Here is a 17,788-nt window from a genome sequence, read left to right on the forward strand (position 1 = left end):
GATGAATGGAAAAGGAGGCCATTACATCAGCTGAGAACTATTTCTGTCCCAGCGAGCTAAGCTTGGAGGACCATGAGCGATTCTATTTTCCAAAACAAAGCAATTTCCTGTTTGCTGCCATTCACAACTGTCTGGGGGAACCACGTGACGGTGCCAGACGCTTGGTACCCTGTTGCCCTGCATCAAGCTACAGGAGTCGGCTGTGTTCATCTTCTGTTCGCTTGTTTACTATGTTGAGGAGATGGCTGGAAAGACAAAAACAACCGCAAGACAAAAAACGCCAAGATCTCCAACGACCTGTTACAGAGACTGCATATTGGTACCGCTGGTGGCTCCAAATTCCATTTAGCTTGCAAATATTGACTCAGCACCGTCTGCCGTGTCTGCTTGTACTACTGAACAATAGCACTGGAGATTATTAGGCTTAGTGGCCGGTTCTCGCCTGTGGCGAGGATCAATGACTCCCGATAACAGATCCACTTCGTCATAAGTTTTCTTTTGTCAGCTAACTGGAGTGCTCGTCTTGACTCATGCATAATAGGCATGGCTTTCTTCCTGATGAAAGATTTTCCCTTCCTTTCCCCTTTATGTAGCTTAAAGAAGCAGCACCATGCCACTAGTCCTGTAGATCCAAGTGTGAGTTGAGTTTAGGGTTGCCAAATGATGAGACTGAGAAAGGCATAGTGGTTAGAGCAGCCTTTCTCAACTTTTTTCAACCATGGAGAAACCTCTGACAAAAATTTCAGGCTTCGAGAAACCCCAGAAGTGGGTGGTGGTGGTGGTGGGATCATGAAGAATATGGTTGGGAAGCATAGTTGTGTTCATGTTCAACCAGGGCCCCTCCCTTCCCACCCACTCCTGGCCCATCATTGGCCATTTGGCGGGGACGGGTCAATATGACCCCATATGGGACATGTTCAGAGAAGAACAACTAGCTTGGCGGAGGGGTTGGAATCCGGGCCTTATCTAGAGAAGTTGAGAGTTGGGTATGGGTTGATGGAATATGCTGCCTCAGAGGGTGATGGAGTCTCATTCAATGGAAGCTTTTAGGAGGAGATTTGATGAGCACCCATCAGGAGTGTGTGATTTTTATGTCCCTGAAAAGGGACTGGATGGCTATTTGTGGTCTCTTCCAGTGCAATGTGATTCCAATTCTGAAGCCTGCAGTACACTTCTGATCACCTCCCTCCAACATGAAAATGAACCTTTGGGTTCTATCAGTCAGCCAATTACAAATCCACGTGACTGTGACCGTATCCTTCCTCAGCAGAAAGGCCCCTTGAAGCGTCAATTCTACCTTAGGACCCCACTCTGTCTTATAGAGAATGGCAGATTCTCTAGGAATCTGGTTCCAAATGCATTGCTCAAGATGTCAGCTCCTTAAAGTTTTTTAGTTGATCAACCATTTGCCTGCTAACTGACTGACACATCGAGTGAATCCAATTCTTCTGCATATTGCCCAGGCAATGTAAGGTATATGTGTGCATATGTGAAATCCGTTAAGAGAACCCCCAATATTAAGCATTTGGATCTGATATGATGTTTTGCACACAAATTCCTCCAAGGCGGCAATAATCCATGGGTACTGATCCAGAACACTCCAACTCTATCCCCAGATTTGACATTGACGTCTGACAAGGGATATGTTGGGGGTATTGAAGCTGACTCTGGAGGTTGCTTAGAAGGCCATGTTTGCACATATTTTGACTCCTGGGGTATGCATCAGTCCCCCATGATTCATCCCGCGTCTTTCAAACAGAATGTCAGCCTCGCAGACAGAACCGTGGCGTGTCTACAGATAACGGGTCAAATTCCCATTTTCCTTCCTCTGCTGCCTAGAAGGAGGGCCTTGTTCCTTGCGATTTCTCTGCAGGGAATCTGCTGTCATCTAGACTCCACACGCCTCAACACCTTGGGGAAAACTGTTGAAGTCAACCCCACCCCCCCAAGACCAGCAATGCATCTTCATTATGCTCATTATTGTTATTTTTATGGGATGGGGGTGGGGGTGGAGGGGGCAGCATTAAACGGTTTAGCTGGGGCGTTAATGGGAGTTCCAAGGAGAAGGAAGCGCTCATGGCAAACCTCTTGGGGAATGCACTTGATTAAATTAAAAAACAAATTGAACGAAACACGTTCAGACTAGGTCGGAGCACCTGAACATAATGACAAGAGTTACTCTCTCTGATATCGTGGGCGTTTTCTCATCTAATCTCATGAAGCTGCTTTGAGGAGCAAATTCTTTCAGAACTCCAACTTCCTGGGTTTAAGATAAGAAGAAAGGGGGGGGGGGAGGAATGGAGGAGGAATCACTAAACTCAAGTCTTACCCAGGGCAGGTCATTGTAAGGCAAAAGAGGTGGATGGACTCTAGGTATCACTCAGTCAATTAACAGATGGAGAGTTCGTCAACTATAAACCTTTAAGCAACTCCTACAAACTCACCTTGAGACAGAAGATTCAGAGAGAATCTGCAACTCTCTACCGGAAAGAGAGAGCGAGAGTCTAATGTAGCATTTGCACATCACGGAACCTTCATGAAGAAATTTCTTCTTTATATATATACTAGTAAAAGAGCCCATTGTATCCTAAATACAATGGGCGCTAGGAGGCAGTGGGAGAGTAAAAGATTACTTAGCCGGCGCTGGGTTTGGTGTCTGGCGGCGAGTTTTAGCGGCGGCTTGATCGGCGGCAGCAGAGGCTTGAGGGCGGAGGCGGCTTTACAGTGAAGGCTGGCGGCCATTTTGAGCGGCGGCTTGATGGCGGCGGCGGCTTGATCGGCGGAGGCGGAAGCGGCTTAAGAGCGGAGGCGAGGGCTAGATCGGCGGCAGCAGAGGCTTGAGGGCGGAGGCGGCTTTACCGCGGCGAGGTGGCTTTACCGAGGCTTGAGGGCGGAGGCGGCTTTTTGAGCGGCGGCTTGACGCGGCGAGAGGTGCAAAGCGCCTCTCGCCGCGCCAAGCCACCGGCCAGGGAGCCCCCGGCAGCCACGCTTCACGCATCAGCCCGCCAGCAAGGAAGCAACTGCGAGCCGCGCTTCGCGCGGCTCGCAGTTGCTTCCTTGAGCGGGGGCTTGACGCAGCGAGAGGCGCTTTGCGCCTCTCGCCGCGCCAAGCCGCCGGGAAGGGAGCAACTGCGAGCCGCGCGAAGCGCGGCTCGCAGTTGCTTCCTTGTGAGTGGGGTGGGAATCGACCGAGCCAATCGGCAGGCGCGAAGCGCCTGCCGATTGGCTCGGCCGATGGTCCGTCAAGAGGAAGGGGCCAATCGGCACCCTTCCTCATCCCGGACCGAGCCCGCCCTAACTCCTCCTACACAGCCCTTACGGCTTTATTTAGTCCGTGGCGCCCGTGGCGCCACGGGCGGTGTAAAGACTAGTGGCCAAGCCCGTTGCATTCAGGAATACAATGGGCATTAGATTGGGGTGGGGTGGAAGAATTTTGCAGACAGCCTCCCTCTCTCCCCAGGACCTGGAAAGGCTGCAGGCAGCTGCTAGAGAAGTCACCAGCAGGGGCAGCTCTCATGCAGCAGAGATCTGCAGCCTCCAAGGCTCAGAGGGAAGCTGTAAAGTTGTAAAGGTGATGCAGCAACTTTGATGACCCTGAAAAAACAATTGGGGTTTGGTTGGTTTGATGTATTTTACCATATGTATTAATCCATAAAGTCATCCCAAGACTGGTTATTAATCATTTTCTTTTTTAAAAAACCAGAAAGGATTGTCAGTCCTATAAGAAATGATTTCCCCAATAAGGCTACCCTTTTGGCTCTCCTCTTCTCCCATCATGGAATTCATATATAAGGTTTCTAGGAGACGTAACATTCAGGTACTTCCAGATCTTGCCTCTTAATGCGAGCAAGATTGCTGTCGTGTGTCCCTCTTGCCGTACCCAGGGACCAATTAACGGCTGTTCTCAGTTCCTAGAAAATGATGTCTTGAAATCTGTATTTTACAAATCTTTCCTTAATTGACAAGCCCTGCATTTTGCCGCTGCCGTTGTAGGTTTATTCGGTTGCTGGTGAAAAAGCGCCTGAAGGAGTTTTGGATTTCCTCAGTGCAGAAACGAAACCTTAGCAGCCTGTGCTAGTGGTGACATCTTTACCTGCAAATGCATACCCCGCCTGGGAAATGAGGCAGGCGTATGGCGATTAATCATTGTATGCCACTTATTGCACCGCTGTGCTATGTTTCCGCAAGGAAGCGGGGCCTGTCCCACGTCCCACAGCTCTTCTGAGCACATAGAAGAGCTTTACAGTATTAATAGCCCTACATGGCATAGCAGCTCTGATTGACAGACCCCCAATGAACACACTTGGCATTAGCAGCAAAAGCAGTTTATTGAGGTAGCGATACGAAGCTCGTGATTGTTCTTGCTGAAACTGATTTGACAGGCAATACACTGACCAAAATAGTCCCAGCAACCACACCCCTGACTGAAAACAGGCAGGTTTCCCCTGTTCCCAGGAAAAGCACACAAACTAGACTTGCACCCAGGCGCACATGGCCTCATTCGTTCAAGGCTGCCTCAGTGTCCCAGTTTCTCTCTCCCACAGTTCCATCCTCCCAAGAGAAAATTGGCAATTAGACCACACAAACGAGCAAGCAATGCAAAACAATAAGAAGAGTTACAGTCAATTAACTTTCCCAGGCCCTCTCCCCACTGGCAAGCGGCAATTGACAAAATGACAAGGGACATTGACAAATGGCAGCACCTAATGACCATGGCAGGAAACTGGCAACCAGGAAGATCCTGACGCTGATAGCTCAGGCTGGCTCTGACCGGGATAGCCCAGGCAAGCGTGGCCCCATCATATCTCCCCACAACAGACACCCTGTAAGGCTAAGAAAAATGGCTCTGTGAGAACAGCTCTAACAGGACTGTGACTAGCCCAAGGTCACCCGGCTGGCTGCATGTGGAAGCAGAGTGGGAAATCAAACCCAGCTCTCCAGATTAGAAGCTGCTGCTCTCAACTACCACACCATGCTGGTTCTTGGTACCTTGCAGAGTTACAAAATATGTGGAAGAGCTACACAACATACCCATGTTATAGTTCCCCAAATGACGATGCAAAAATGCACACATGCCCATCCCAAAAGACAGCCTATTCAGAGTTCTCATGTTAAAATTATTACTTGCTCATCAACCATTCACAGATGCTGCTTGTAATTAGTGAATCTGTTGTGATTTGCTATAGTGAACTGGGCCATTGTTACTGGCTGTTTCTGGGTGATGTCAGCATGGTAGACATGACAAGTGCAGGGTGGGGAGCTCCTGGAGAGTGCCCCTCTCCCCCTCTGACCGTGCGGCTGGGCCTGGCAACCCTAGCATCCATATAGTTCAGTGGATCCACTGTGATTCACCACATGTTTTTGAGAAGCCAACAGACATTACAGAAAGAGCGCAGCTGCCTCCCTCTGAATCCAAAGCAAGTGGCCATCTTTTGCATATGGAGGCCTTTGACATCCCTTTCCTTCCCCATCACTCCCTCTAATGCCCCCAAAGAGTCTAAGAAGATTCTATTAGCCACCAGGAAGCATTTTACTTGATCGGCACGTATAGGCAGTGAAGGAAAAAAAGCACCAGCTAATCTATGGAGGATGTTGTCTCAGTCAGATCTTGTTTTCCAAAATACAAAAGAGAACAACAGAAAGGACAAAGGAGGCCATTAGGGAAGGAGGGCTCGTGACCCACTTTCAGAGGCTTCACAACCCAATTTGGGGTTTCTGCAGACTGGGAGACCAATGCCCAAAGGAACTATTGAACAGTGGGTCCAATAGGGCTCAAAGCCGCTCGTACAGAGAAACATCACTGCTATAGAGGAATTATATGTAGTGAATATTAGTAGACCCCTACAAATTTGAATTTATGAGACCAGTTTGGGATTGAATTACAACAGCCAAGATATTACAGAGACTAAGTTATGTTCAACAATCAGAAATATTATTAGAGGATAGAGTTATTACAATATTGAGATTTAGAATTCACTGATGAAGATATCAAAAACGGACGTATACCTGGGAATCCATTTTGGAATTGTTTTGAATATTGTGAATTTGGTTTGAACATTAAATCACTGCGTCTCTTCCTATCCTTTTCCAGGCCACTCTGCCTAAATCTAATGACTTCGTTTTGACCAGTCTGCTCCCCTCTTATTCTGAAGCCAAGACAAAGGCATTCCTGTTGAGTCTATTCAGGGTTATCTTCATCAGTACACACACTCTACCATATTACTCTGCAAATGAACAAATGAAGAACCACTTGTTTGTGGAGATTAGTCTGTTGGCTTTCCCCCATTGTGATCAGGGCTATGTAAACAGAAGGGAGCAATGAGTAAAGTACATGGAACCTTCTCCCTGGAGTTGCAAGAGGGCCAGTTGAGGAATTTGCTGTTTTTCCCCCCTGCAAGACTGGAGCTATGCAGTAATTGATATGGAAATTCAACTTCCTGAAAAATATTTGGTCCCAAGCTTTTCTCCCCGTGTGTTCCTGTGTGCCTGTGTGTCCCTGTGTGTGTGTCTGTGTATGTCTCTGTGTGTGTCTGTGTGTGTACATGCACCCATGTTTGCCCATCCCATCAACCTTTTCCATTATTTTTAGAACGGAACTTCCTGCTGAGAAACAGAGAAGCAGAGGTGAGGGTCCATTGAATGATCTAGTACAGGGGTAGTCAACCTGTGGTCCTCCAGATGTCTATGGACTACAATTCCCATGAGCCCCTGCCATGGGAATTGTAGTCCATGAACATCTGGAGGACCGCAGGTTGACTACCCCTCATCTAGTACAATACTGAACAACAGCATGGGAACCTCTTACATTTGCCATGAGAAAATCACGTCTGGTGCATTCCAAGCCCAGAATGCAGATAATGGGTGTAGATTTCAAAACCAAATTGTTCAACACTGGCAACTTCATCAGGCCAATCTCTCCCGTAAATTGCCTTTGAAACAGTAAGCAAGGATCCTCATATCTTTACGTTGATCGAGCCCGCTGATCAGACACACTGATTCAGACTGAAGTCCCAGAGAAACAACGGCATGTTGGCGGAAGCGAGGTTAACTATTTACTAAAAAGAAACCGCGCGGGAGGTCAACTGCAAAAGGCCACCGTTTCAAAGCAATTTAATCGCTCCGCATTTCCCCCTGTCAGTTTTGTTTTGAAGGGATTTGGGATCAAAATGAAGCTGGCCGTTTGCCGGCTTTCCCTCCCACCCGTATTGACTTTGTATGTCATGCTATAATTCCCCTGGAGTTAGCTGTGAGGAGAGGCCTGTTCCTCAGTGGCGGAGCGCATGACTTGCATGCTGACAGTTCTAGGGACAACCCTTGGCATTTCCCATTGAACACACACACGCACACTTCTAGTAACAGAAATGGACCTCTGGAGGGCTGCCGGAAGCAAAGGCGGACACCGCTGGCGACACGGGGAGACTGCGTTCTGTAGTGGTTTGACTGGGGCCAGAGAGATCCAGGTTCAAATCTCCCTCTCAGCCATGATGCTCAAGGAGCGACCTGAGCCACTGCCTCCCTTACCCTATCTCCTTGGGCCATTGGGAGGCCAAAATAAGATTGGAAGAAATCGGACAGACCACTGCCTTTGACACAAGATGATATAAGTGGTGAGTAGCAGCTCTTTAACTTCTCTTCCTTCCTGGCAGAAGAACCAAATGCCTGCTGGTACATCTCCATGCCCCAAAGTTCTATAGAAGCCAGGCCAAGCAGGTGGAGAGCTTTGGAGCACATCTCACACATTCAGGAGAGCAACACAATGCCGGAGGAAGAAGAGAATGAAGCTTGCTCCTTCCAAAAGCCACCAGCAGTGATGGGTGGATTCTTTCTGCTGCTGCCCTCAGTTCCTGCATGCGTGGCACCCACCCAGGAGTCTTGGCTCTTCCCCTTTTTGTTCTCTCTATCCCTCCTTCCTTCCTTCCTTCCTTCCTTCCTTCCTTCCTTCCTTCCTTCCTTCCTTCCTTCCTTCCTTCCTTCCTTCCTTCCTTCCTTCCTTCCTTCCTTCCCTCCTTCCTTCCTTCCTTCCTTCCTTCCTTCTCCAATTCACAAGCAAATTCTAACAAATAGAAAGCTTTGAACCGGAGAAAATGGGATTCTCCTTTCACTGCTCCACCGATCTGCTTGTTGAAGTGCCGCATCAGGGCACCAGTCCTCACCTGAGCCCAACCTTCCCTGCTAAAGCCATCGGAGCGCACCGTGCAGGCTCAAGGCATTGTTGTGAGCACGGAATCGCCCTTCTTGCGGCAGTTCAGCCAACGCTTTCCATTTGATTTCAACACCTTGGGGGGGCATTCAGGATGGAGAATCGCTACTGTCCCTCATTCCTCTGTTCCCCTCATTGGGGTGGAATGAAGTTGGAAGTTTCCCCTGTGTCTGGCCCTCCCCTTGCTGAGGAGATGAGATGCCTCAGACACCTGCCCATCACCATCTGTCACACCTGTGCCTTCTCTGCCTAGAATAGTCTTAGGTTAATCATCTGCTTGCCTGGGGAAGATCCATGACTGTTTGTCATCTCGTTTGCTTTGATATTTATTTATTATCCGTTCACAAACAATTTTGGTGCTTGACATTTCATTGCAGCTTTGTAAATCATAGCGTGCACATCCTTGGTGTTTCCTTTTGAATGCGGTCGATCAGCTATCGCTCTGGAAGGCGTAGGCCACAAATGCATATAGTGGGTTGGCTCTCGCGGTGTCTTCTGCTAGCGTGGGAAGGTACTTCTTCTAAGCCCTCTCCTGCCGCAAAGTATCCGGGAAAGCAGTGGGTGTTAAGAACAGACTCATTCAACTGGGGGAAAACACGCTCACTAGCAGAACAGAACCATGAGATCTAGCTAATATATCTATAATGCTGACTTTATTTTCTAGGGGTTTTTTTTGCAACAAACAATATAACATTGTGTGCATTTTATGGGGAAAAGCCAAACAAGGAAATCCCTCCCTCCATCCCTTCTCTGTCCCTTCCTTCCTTCCTTCCTTCCTTCCTTCCTTCCTTCCTTCCTTCCTTCCTTCCTTCCTTCCTTCCTTCCTTCCTTCCTTCCTTCCTTCTCTATCTCTTCCCCCCTCCCTCCCTTCTCTGTTCCTCCCTCCCTCCCTCCCCTGTTCCTCCCTCCCTCCCTCCCTCCCTCCCTCCCTTCCTTCCTTCCTTCCTTCCTTCCTTCCTTCCTTCCTTCCTTCCTTCCTTCCTTCCTTCCTTCCTTCTCTATCCCTCCTTCCTTCCTTCTCCAATTCACAAGCAAATTCTAACAAATGGGATTCTTTTTTTTAAGAAAAGAAGAAAACGGCAAAAGCTTTCAAAAACTCATCAGGTATTTAAAAAAAAAGCTCAATAAATCCCGTGGAACTCCATTTGAACAAATTATACACCGAGGTGCACTTCCAGGATGGGCTGCAGCCACAGCTCAGCTTGCATCATTATGTGATTTGCCGTTAATGTGCTCTAATGCGCATGTATAAACTTCACACCCTTACCACATTAAAGCGACATCTGTAAACCATTCCAAATTATGGAACTGCTCCTGTGTGTGTATGTGTGTGTGTGGTGGGACTGGGGTTGTGCAGCTGCATACAACAGCTGTCCTTACAGAAGGCCTTTGAGCGTTTGGCTTTACTAGGTAGTGTGCTTTGAACTCTCTGGATAGGCCACTTATGTGAACTTTCACTCATTAAAGGCCAATCCAAATATGATGGAGTAACTCTATAATTTAGCCACAGTTACCACATATACATGCTTTTGAGGTCTGGATGTTATTACAGCCCTTTTTGCAAAAGCTGCCGCAGATTTAAGCTTTTCCTTTCCCGACGTGGTCTTCTGCAAAGAGAAAACAGCAGTCACAAATCATTCGAAACACCTTTCCCCCCCCCCCCCCTTTTTTTCTTTTTGCACGAACTCCTTTGAAATGAGCATGCAAGATGGCTGTGCAGGAGGAGTCCTCTTCAGATGTTACAGCTTCATATACCAAGAGCATACCAACCACATGATAGGGTTGCTATTCTCCAGCTGGAGCCTGGAGGTGACCCTGAATTACAATTGATCTTTTATTTATTTATTACATTTATACTCCACCCTATCCCAAAGGTTCTGGACAACAGAGATCTGAGGAACTGGCTGCTTTGGAGAGTTGACTTTATGGGATTATACTCGACTGAGATCCATCTCAAAACCACACCTCCCTCAGGCTCCGCCCCCAAATTTCCAGGTAATTCCGAACACACAGCTGGCAAACTTATATCCCTCCCTCCTGAGCCCCCCCCCTCAAAAATTCCTCCTTCTTTAGGCACCCACCCTGATCTTGAAGGATTCTGGACCCACCTACAGTAAATGGGAGAATGGGCATATTCTGAGCTCCTGGAAATAAGAATAGAATCATGGAATCACAGAATCATAGAGCTGGAAGGGGCCAGACGGGCCATCTAGTCCAACTCCCTGCTCAATGCAGGATCAGCCTTAAGCATCCAGGATAAGTATCTGTCCAATTGACGCTCTAGCCCAGGGGTAGTCAAACTGCGGCCCTCCAGATGTCCATGGACTACAATTCCCAGGAGCCCCCTGCCAGCATTTGCTGGCAGGGGGCTCCTGGGAATTGTAGTCCATGGATATCTGGAGGGCTGCAGTTTGACTACCCCTGCTCTAGCCTACATGTTGTCTATGTGAGCTTGGAAACAGGAACAGGAATCGAGGACTGTGAATGATGATTCTTCGGGACGCAGAAACCATCTAACCGCTGGTGTTCACAACAACTGGCCACTTTTACAGACCAGTCTGAGGCATCTGTTAAGGATCCATCACAGATCTTGGCGGGATACCTCAAGTGTATATAATTCCCAGGCGTGTTGTTGTTTCGCGTTCACTCTCTGCTAGCTGCGGATTAAAAAGAGCTGGTTGTCGGAGATTTGCCTTTGTGTCCTCACTGAACCCACACGTTAATAGCTGACATATCCAGTGCCGTCGAATGCCACTGCTCCAGTGAAAAACAAACACTGCCAGTTAATTACAACTCATCCAGCCTCAACTGGAACCCAGCTGGGGCGAGTATTGTCTGCCGGCAGCAAAGCGGACCGCCAAGCCTCTTGCTGCCTCCCTTCTCTTGCTTGGACTGTTGATTGGCCTATAAATCTTAGAAATGTGGTCTTTTCAGATCTCATCACCAAAGGACCGTGGAGCCTTCCCCCGTGCAGCAGACACCGCTGAGGGATAATCAATGACCCAGTTCATGAACGAGCACCCACGCACAATTGCTATCATTTGCATCAGGATAGATCTTCCCCAAAGAGACATTTCCTCTTTTTTCCCCCCAGTCCTAATAAAGTGCTTAAAAGGATGATTAATGCAGTTGTGAAATGAGCTAGATTAATTAAGTCACTTATGTCAAGATAATATAGCATTATTTCAGTGCATTTGACAGCATAATTTAAACTCTCTTCGTTCCCAGATGGGGGAGAAAAAAAAAAGACTGAGAGGTATATACTTCTGACAGTGAAATTAGTATATATTTTAAGGAAATGAGCAGTGACTGCAATTGATCCGGATGGATCTTCTGCAGTCAGGGTCGCACCAGGTAAGGTGCAAAGATTTTACTAGCCTGTGCGGGGGAAAAGGTAGATTCTGGCGGAAGTTTCCCATGTTCAAAATGTCTCAGACAGGTATGCTGCCAGAACTGCCTTGGCAAATGCCAGGAGATTTTGAGGACATTGCTTGGGGAGGGTCTTTTCCTGGGGACTCTCTAGCCTTCATCTCTGTGGTAATGATCATATGGACAATAGGAAGCTCCTAGAGTGTCACTACATAGTGACATAACTACATAGTGACATAAGAGCATTTATAGTTTTCAGACAAACTTCAGATAAGTAAATATCAGATAAGTAAATACAGAATATAAGGCGTTCCAGGCGTTATAACAACCTTATACTCTGTTTAAGAGACATATATTTACTTACCTGAAGTTTGTCTGAAAACTATAAATTTAATGTCCCTTGACAAAGCCAGTGGGCGAAACGCGTTGGGACTGCTTGGTACAATAAAGGATAAAGAAATAATAGAAGATTCAAGACTCTACAGAAGTCAATTTTGGATATTGTGCTTGCCACCTTGGTATCCCAGTGCCTCTATACTTGATTTGTATTTGATCCTTCACTGGGTCCTACCCCTCTTAATTTATCATTTTTGCTATCTCAAGGTGCAGCAATTTTATGTATTCCACGACTGAAGCTGGGCAGGCAGAAGCCACCAGAAGATGACCAGGAAATGTCCTCGGATTGAAGAGGCCTTGGTCTCCCCTCCCCTCCCCTGTAAACAAAGGACCAGAAGCCAGTAATTAGGCATCCAGGAGCCCTTGCCATTAAAGGCCAATTTCCTTTCTTTGAAGCAGAGCTGTATTTTTCCTGACGGCCCCTTCAATCCCACTCCCAATATTGATCCCGAAACGGTTGCTTCCAGCGGCTTTGCAGTCCTGCTGAGATTTTTTTTTTTTAAATCATAACTACTTGCCAATAATAAACCTGGACTTAAAGACCAATTATGGCTCGAGATTATATTAAAGTGTGAGAACAAGGAAAGAGACGGAAGGTCGAAGGGGACCCAAGCTCCCGCCCACTTCTCACTTTGAGAAATATGCTAAAAGGCAATAAACAGGCTTTGCTGTGCTAATAAAACTGGAAGCTGTGGAAAGATCGAAGATGGTTCTTTCACATGCCATAAAACGTACACGCCAATAAAAGGTGCCCATCTCCCAGGAACTTGACAATGGAGGTAATAAAGTAATAAATGTGGAGGGGGGGGAGGAGGAATCCCAAATCTAGTTTAATCAAACCCACTCCAAAGAGAAGACCTCAGGATGACTTTAAAAGAGAGCCAGCTTGGTGTAGTGGTTAGGAGCATGGACTTCTAATCTGGTGAGCTGGGTTTGACTGCCCGCTCCCCCATACACAGCCAGCTGGGTGACCTTGGGCTTGCCACAGCCCTGATAAAGTTCTTTTGACTGAGGAGTAATATCAGGGCTCTCTCAGACTCACGTCCCTCACAGGGCGTCTGTTGTGGGGAGAGGAGAGGGAAGGTGACTGTAAGCCGCTTTGAGACTCCTTTGGGTAGAGAAAAGCAGCATATAAGAACCAACTCTTCTTCTTCTTTAGTAATATCAGGGCTCTCTCAGACTCACGTCCCTCACAGGGCATCTGTTGTGGGGAGAGGAGAGGGAAGGTGACTGTAAGCCGCTTTGAGACTCCTTTGGGTAGAGAAAAGCGGCATATAAGAACCAACTCTTCTTCTTCTTCAGTAATATCAGGGCTCTCTCAGACTCACGTCCCTCACAGGGTGTCTGTTGTGGGGAGAGGAGAGGGAAGGTGACTGTAAGCCACTTTGAGACTCCTTTGGGTAGAGAAAAGTGGCATATAAGAACCAACTCTTCTTCTTCTAAAAGGGGAAGCACTGTTCTCCTCCACTGACATAATTGATTTTGATCTGGGCATCAAACTGGACTTGATTCAACTTGGCTTTGTATTGGGAAAAGGAGTTGAATCAGAATACATTGGCCAGTTTGGAACTGTGTGCAGTGCAGACAGCGCATGGCAGGGGTTGGGGAAAGCATGTAATCGGCCCACTGTAGACAATTTGACACCTCAGCTGGAACCCTGGCGTATTGATATGGCCACATGCTTGGTGCCAAGAGATGGTCCAGCGTTGACTTCCAGTAAAGCAGATGGTGTGGGTTGCAATGCCGACAAAATGCCTTGCCTGTTATCTTGAGAGGAACGGAAGGCCAAAAGAATGGAATGCCTCCCCGTGAAATTATTGTTTAGTATTTATTTTATTGTAAATATATTTGCCTTTTTCGTTAAAATTGTATTTTCCTCCATTAAAAACCTACAAGTTAAAGCTTGGAAACCTTAAAGTACACCAAAACCCTAAGGGTAACTATTTGAGATCTTGAGAGGAGCTTGGAAATGCTTCCATTCAAAGAAGGTGCTACTAGGCTTGCCAACTCCAGATCTGGAACGTCCTGGAGATTTGGGGGTGCAGTCTGAATAGGGTGGGCTTTGCAGAGGGGAGTGACCTTTGGGGGGGTATCATTATATATATATATATATATATATATATATATATACAATAAGACACCAGTTGTACTAACCAACAACTCACTACTTAATGGGTCCCGAATGGGGCATATGCCACCAATAGGAAAAAAAGGCAGTCTGAGGGAGCTGTCCAGCAACTGCTGACAAAACTGGTGTGGAAACAGCATGCAACAGTTTGTGATGAGATGCAGGCTTGGTGTAGTGGTTAGGAGTGTGGACCTCTAATCTGGCAAGCCGGGTTCGATTCCCCGCTCCCCCACATGCAGCCAGCGGGGTGACCTTGGGCTCACCACAGCACTGATAGTGCTATTCTGGCCGAGCAGTAATCTCAGGGCTCTCTCAGTCCGACCTCCCTCACAGTGTGTCTGTTGTGGGGAGAGGAAGGAAAGGGGATTGTAAGCCACTTTGAGACTCCTCCGGGTAGTGTAAAGCAAGGTATAAAACCAAGTTTTCTCCTGAACCGAATCTTTGGTCCATCATGGTCAGAATTGTCTACTCTGACTGGGAGCAGCTCTCCTGGGCCTCAAGCAGAGGGCTGTCACATCTCCTACTACCCATTCCATTGAATGGGAGGCACCATCAGCACGCCAAGCAGATCCTCCGCCATGGAGCTGTACCCCCTCCCCTCTGGAAAGAGGCTGGAGTTAGGGAACGTCAGTGACTTCCCCTCATGTTCATCCCACTGAATCATGGCAGTGGCCAAGATATTGCCAATCCGAATGACTCACTTTTATCATCAAGGCGATTCGTGGCAGAGCACTCAAAGTGATCAATACCCGCGTTGAAAATCTGATGTAATTTACGAGTGCAAATCCCGTTTTTACCTGCAGGTGTCAGAATTACTGTCTTAGCGCCTAAGTAAACCTAGTGAGGGGGACAAAAACCGGGATAATTCCACAAGTGGGTGGGCTTCCATGCAAATGTCTCACCCTTCCCCCCCCCCGGCTTCTCCCTCTGTGAGCGGCATAAACGTAGGGGCACCTGCTCTTCAGGTTGGCCTCAGGTTAACTGGTTGCTAAGCAGATTTGCCCTTTGCAAAGGCTGGTCTGGTTATTACGTAAATGTTTGCTCTGGGCCGATCCCCGGGGTAAAGCACAAAGTGTTTTGTATCCCGGCTCAAATATTTGAGGAGCGTCTGAGCATTTGGCAGTCAATTAAGTGGAGGTAAGACGTCTAGTGAAGATGTACCCTGAGGACATTTACATGAAGGATGAAACTTCAGCGACTACCTGGGCTGTCAATCATAGCCTGTGTTCCTTTGATGCTTGTCGCTTGGTGTAACATTTTCTGTTGAGTACAGATGCCTTTGTAGTGAGCATTAGAAGAGCTCCGTTGAATTAGACCAAAGGTCCACGTTGTCTAGCATCCTGTTTCTCAGAAGGGTGAACCAGATACTTTGGGAGAAGCAAATAAGAAGGGCATGAAAACCACAGACTTTCCCCCCTAACAACGGGTACAAGGAGGTACACTGCCTCTGATCCTGGAGGCTTCGTTGTACTATAAATTCTAACAATCATCAGAACAGTCCTCTGTGAGATTGTTAAATCCTCCTTTGAATTCCAGTTCACTAGTGGCTACATCCATATTCCATTTTACCAGATCTGTAAATCCATCATTCCCATTTGTCCTCCCATGTCCCTTGAGAAGTCAGTTTGGGTTAAAGAGGTCACCCATCAAACTTTATTCCTGAGTGGGGATTTGAACACAGAGCTTCCCAGCATCCCATGTAACCACCACATCACAGCTGTGGCTCTTCAATATGAAGCTGGGTTGCCCTGAGTTCTGGACCAGGATTTCACAGAACTAGCTGTTCCCGGACTACTTCACCCATCATTTAAGGGCAAAGCTTAGATCAGGCTCTCTCAATCAGGGTTTTATGGAACCTTAAGGTTTCTTGATGGCCCTGGAAGGGTTTTCTGAATGAGTGGGAGTTAATGAATTAATTATCATTCTGAGGTCTTGGACATCATCCATTAACTCAGGGGTCCTCCAGATGTCCATGGACTACAATTCCCAGGAGCCCCTGCCAGCATTTGACTACCCCTGCATTTGCTGGCAGGGGCTTGTGGGGATTGTAGTCCATGGACATCTGGAGGACCACAGGTTGACTACCCCTGCATTAGCTGATTCTTTTAAATGGAGATTCTGGGGGGGGGTTGAACATGGGATCTTCTACAGCCGATGCAGATGCCCTACTGTAGCGATCCCCAACCTGTGGGCCGCGGACCACATGTGGTCCTTCAACTAATTGGCGGTGGGCCGCGAAGGACACCTTCTCCCCCCCCTGCCGGCCCTTTACTTCATCCCCCCCGGCCCTTTACAACACACTTTGGGTGTCATTGTCTCCCATCACTCCTAGATGGGACTATCTCGTTGCAGAGAAACAAGCTCAGGGTTCCCATTGATTTGACATTGTCATGAGTTAAAATTTCCATGAAAATAAAATGTTCCTTATGTTCATTGTTATGGCATGTCTGTATCTTATTTTGAAGGGATGTTTAAACATTACCATAGCGATCAGAGACCGTTAGGGCAGTGGTTGAGAGTAGAGGAGTAAACTACCCCCCCCCCCGGGCCTCAGTAAAAGGCGCTGAGTGGTCCCCAGTGAGTGGTCCCCGGCGTTGAGTGGTCCCCGGTGATAAAAAGGTTGGGGACTACTGCCCTACAGCTCTTCTACAACCTCCAATAAGCAACCACAATCCATCAATCTGATCCTTGCCATCCTTCCTTGGGATAACAGTAAGAGAGAGAGGGTGAGAGAGAGGGAGAGGGAGGGAGAAGAATTTTACAAAGTTAGCAACTGGACATGAATGTCGTTCTTTGCCTGTTTTGTATTCAAGTGGTGATTTCTTGTCGACGTAGGCAGGCAGTCTCGGCTGCAGCCCTTTGATTCAGACAGAGCTTGTGAAGATGGAGTAGAAATCGCCTGTGAAAGCAACACCGAAAGTTCAGTCCGCACAGAGCGTCTGATCTGACGGAGCTCAAGCAGAGCAGCTGCCATTGCAGATGTGGTGCCTTTGAACCAACTGGAAATCCCAACCGTGGATGAGATGAATGCTAACTCCCACCCTCTCATTCCCCAAACAGCAGATGGGGGGGGGATTTTAGCTTTGTAATGGGTGGGTGGCTGGGGCATGTGGCTTTGGCAGACTCAGCAGAGAGTGTGGCCCAGCACAGACTGTGGCTTTGTGCATTCAGTTCCTAACTGATTTAGGGATGGAAAAGGGGTGGATGAAAACAAGGTGAATATATTGAAGCTCTACAACACTTTCCACTGGGCTTTGAGGAGGGAGTTGGACTAGATGACCTGTATGGCCCCTTCCAACTCTATGATTCTATGATTCTATGATTCTATGATTCACTTCATCACTTGTAGGTTACCTGGAAAGCCAGCGTGGTGAAAGTGGCTAAGAGTGGTAGACTCTAATCTAGAGAACTGGGTTCGATTCCCCGCTCCTTGGCATGCAGCCAACTTGGTGACCTTGGGCTAGTCACAGTCCTGTTGGAGCTGTCCTCACAGAGCAGTCCTGGCAGAGCTCTATCGGCCCCACCTACCTCACAGGATGTCTGTTACGGGGAGAGGAAGAGAAAAGCGTTTGTAAGCCACTTGGGCACTCCTTTGGGTGGTGAAAACTCAGTCATTCTCAACTTTCTATCATGACGCTTCCAGCGGTCCCCTCTTGGACTCAACAAACAAACTTTGTCCTATGGAGAATGTTTCT

General features: G+C 47.7%; 1 long non-coding RNA gene across 1 annotated transcript; it reads left to right on the forward strand.

Moving 5' to 3' along the window:
• The first annotated feature begins 7,173 nt into the window (after nt 1–7,173).
• Nucleotides 7,174–12,491, forward strand: LOC143820995 (uncharacterized). The gene is made up of 3 exons (XR_013225621.1): nt 7,174–7,607; nt 10,075–10,195; nt 12,173–12,491. It is a non-coding gene; the product is annotated as an uncharacterized LOC143820995 (long non-coding RNA).
• Nucleotides 12,492–17,788: the final 5,297 nt, after the last annotated feature.

Source organism: Paroedura picta, chromosome 11, assembly GCF_049243985.1.
Source record: "Paroedura picta isolate Pp20150507F chromosome 11, Ppicta_v3.0, whole genome shotgun sequence".
Taxonomy (NCBI): domain Eukaryota; kingdom Metazoa; phylum Chordata; class Lepidosauria; order Squamata; family Gekkonidae; genus Paroedura; species Paroedura picta.